Source organism: Triticum dicoccoides, chromosome 2B, assembly GCF_002162155.2.
Source record: "Triticum dicoccoides isolate Atlit2015 ecotype Zavitan chromosome 2B, WEW_v2.0, whole genome shotgun sequence".
NCBI lineage: Eukaryota > Viridiplantae > Streptophyta > Magnoliopsida > Poales > Poaceae > Triticum > Triticum dicoccoides.
In genome coordinates this window covers 71,281,517-71,285,429 of record NC_041383.1, presented here as the reverse complement: position 1 = coordinate 71,285,429, position 3,913 = coordinate 71,281,517, and the positions used below count along the sequence as shown (strand labels likewise).

At 37.6% G+C, this 3,913-nt stretch overlaps 1 pseudogene; it reads left to right on the top strand.

The window, feature by feature from the left end:
• The first annotated feature begins 313 nt into the window (after nucleotides 1–313).
• Nucleotides 314–1,446, top strand: LOC119360494 (annotated as a pseudogene).
• Nucleotides 1,447–3,913: the final 2,467 nt, after the last annotated feature.

Sequence of the window (3,913 nt, the reverse complement as noted above, 5' to 3'; positions counted from 1 at the left end):
TCTCGGCGCAGGTCATGGCTTAGCTGTGGCACGCCTCACATTTCTTCTCCTCGCTGGACTAGTTGACCTACAAGAGATCAACTCAAACAAAAATTTCCAAGGTGAAATTAAACTGAATTAGTGATGCTTGATGAAAGCCTTAAGTCTGATTCTAATATCGTGTATGTGTTTATAACTTTATGTTAGTAAATAGATACTCGAAATATGCCAAATATTGAGTTCTTTTAGCAGAGGGGCTGACTCTACTTGTTATACCAAGATTTTAAGTCTGCCATGTAGTTTTTCTCTTTTCTTTTACGGCGAAAAACACCGAATGGAGTCATACAGCATAACACCACATTGTAGGCTTTTTTTGTTTTTTCAGTTCATCATACAGCTCAGCCCTGTTAAGATCTCCATCGAGCAGTTGGTGTGTGTGTGTGTGTGTGTGTGTGTGCGGGTGTGTGTGTGTGTCTATGTGTGTGTGTCAATCTGCTCTGGAACTGCATGTGTCCGGAGCACACACTTTGCTATTCACATTGTTTTTAAAATACTGATATATGATTTATGATGTTCAACATTTTTTTAGTTCAACATTTTTTCTATCATCAGCTTGTTCAGAACCCCAGAAATAGTTCAATTTGTGTGTTCAAAAAAATGTGCATGTTCAAAACGAGAGGCACAGTACATAGGGATGTTGTCCATCATCATTGATTGATTAAATCGCATGCGCGCGCACACACACACACATATTGACTGAACTACCCTGACATCGATGATAGAGCCTTTTTCTAATTCCCTCCTACACGGCAACAGTACAATAATAGAATAAAAATCATTTCAAAAATGTATATGCTCGAGGTTTGTTGGAATGACAGAAAACATCAATTCAATTTTTCTATACCATCGCTTTCATTGCTACTTGATGGTAGTCACTTGTTTTCTTGATGCCATCAAGTCTACACTTTTGTGCCCCATGCTCTCTCAATCCAAAGGCCTGCAACAACAAGCAAGTCGAGCCGTCCACCAACCATCAACCCCCGCATCAAAGAACCCCTTTGTTGTAGGTAAATTCAGACCTTCAAGCCCAAGAGATAGCTAGCTATACAGGGAGGATGACTTGAGGAGCATCACAAGCATATGCTCTGAGCGCCCAAGGAGGCTGAGCATAGTGGAGGCTCGATCCAGGACGAAGCGAGCCTAAAAAGCACACCAGCTCTCCCAAGCTACATGCAGTCCACAAAGTCTGCAAGAGCGAAATCTCGGTACCACATGGTATTTGCCGATAAGTTTGAGGTCCCTGATAGAGCATCTCTGGCCCACTCATCGTTAAAGAAGCGCCTATCCTTCCCAGCCGCAGATAAACCAAATGTCACACCCGCAGATAAGCTGAAGGAAAGAGCGAGGCACCATTCGGATCCTCCGAAGGTGCATCCTGCATCCCTGAAGGATGTCCATGTTGCCTGATATGATCAGATGAACGTCAGGCACTGTCACCTATGATTGCTAGTTCGCCATCTTCTCCATTTTGTATTCTCTAGTTTAGATTGCTTTCTCTCAAGGCTGAACCCTCCATGAAACTGTATGATCTGTCCGAGTTGATTTGAGACGATTCTAACTATTTGCAGACAGAGGTTTTTCTCCGTGGATTGTGGTGTGTGATGCTGCAGAGAAGGAAATGTGAAGCGGTAAAAAGAAGTGTGAGAGATTGGTGTGCGCGTGGCTTTGAGTGTACATTATGAGTTTTCTTCGAGAGTGTATGTACATTATGGGTTTGGATTCTACTATTATTAACCAACATGCTTGAAATGTAAGCATGAAATATTCCTGACTGTTGTGATATGCATGTGTTTTTGATGTACCATATGTTGTGGCAACTGAATCACTGATTGAGGATGATGCCGCTTGGCATCCTTAGTTGGTGTACTTGGTACATAGAGCAGTTTCAGTTTTTTCCCAGTTGGCTTGCACTTGTTATAAAACCTATATTTTCTTCTATCAAAGCCTAATACGATTGGCATTAAGGTTGCTGATTCTTTTAACAACATTGTGGTTGGTAGAAAAGAAGAGACCTGGATTCAATTATCAACCAGGTTGCAACAGGATTATGAAGTCACAAACAAAAGGAAGTACATATCCTTCATTGCAAAAAATGTTCGAGTTTGAATGAAACAAAAAGAAAACATCCATCAGTTCAACTAGTGAAACCATGCAAAATCGAAGCTGATGGTGTCATCAGTTTGGACCAGAAAACAAATCTAAAATTGTAATCCCAAAAAAGGTTCAGTTATATAAGTTCATGTCTCGACGGGAGGTCGTTCAAAACCCGGAAATACAACTCCACTGTTTTAGTATGCAAGTTAAAAAATGACGTCCCATTTGTGAGAACATGCTCGGTACAAACACTTACAGAGATCATTTCAACTACTCTGTTTTCGAACGAAAAAAATAGAATGCTCAATACAAACACAAAACTGCACTCAGTACTAGTACTCTGTGTATAGTATTTATTGAGCTAAAAATGGTATGGTTCAAACATTCTCGTCGATCTCGTCGTAATCGTCCTTGTTTTTGTGAGTTTCCTAATGCAAGTTTTGTGGTCAGTCCAGATGGGAGAAGGTGATCCATCCAAAGTGTATATTCTATGATGTTGACATCCAAGTTCTACAACTGATTCGTACAAACAAAAATGATGATCCGTTTTATAAAGAAAAATGGTTGAATTAAAAATATTGATCAGTACAAGTTAAAAATGTTGGTCTGTTCGGAATAAAAGAAATGACAAAAATTCAACATGTAAAAGTTCTAGCAAAAAGAACCCCATGCAATTGAGATGGGAAAGTACAAGTCATAAAATAAGAGAAATCCAGAACATTGCTGTAAAAAATGTTTAGTTCAAAAAAAGAATAAAAAAAAATTTATTTTTGAAAAAAAATATCATTCAATTAGATGATATATACCATGCAAGTATAGGGGCGAAGATACAATAAACCGTTGAAAAATTACGAGCAAAAATATTACCCAAAATAGAGTAAAGTCTAGTTAGTGAAAACACCCTGAGTACAAACCCATGCAAACATCACTTCAAGTACTCTTTTTTTGGATCCTTTCAAAATTACTCTCCGAAGAATACATCAGTACAAACGCACACGTAGTTCAGTACAAGTACTCTGTTTTTCCTGACGAAAAAACAACACGATGAGTCTCAACGTAATCCAAATTACATTTCAATGGTTGTGAATTTGAGAAAACGTTCAACATGACTAAGTTTCGTATTTTCGATATCTTTCCAACCGTATATTATTTGCCTCATTTCGACCAACTTTTAAAAAAAATTGCGTTCAAAATCAAATTTAATCATCTTTGAATTCATTTTTAAACCGAAAGGAATTAGAAAAAAATTCTATAAGAAAAAGTTGCGCATTTTCCAGAGCTTTCCGCCGTATCATTTGCGTCAATCCGACAAACCGTTTGCAAAAAATCGGGAAAATACCTTTTGCACAGAATTTTACCATTTCCCAAATTAATTTTAAATTGTATAGAATTAGAAAAAACAATATATATATATGGAAGATGCGGATTTCACCAGCTTTCCAACGCCATCTTATTTGCTCAATTCCGACAAACCATTTGAAAATTGAGTCCAAAATACGATTCACATTTTTGTTTTAAAAACGGTTTTTTCAAAACTGCTCTTAATCCGTAATGATTTTGCAAAAACATTCAACATACTTGAAATATAGTTGTCAAGAGCTTTCCAACAATATATTACACGCCCATTTCCGACAAAAAATTGCAAAAAAAATTTGAACTAAAGAACCGATCTGTTAAACAGAACTGAAAGCATCAGTTCAACCGCTCGAAAAATCATCAGTACAACGTCCAGAAACCGCTAGTTCAAGTAGGTAACAGAATATTATTCTATTTCGCGAAA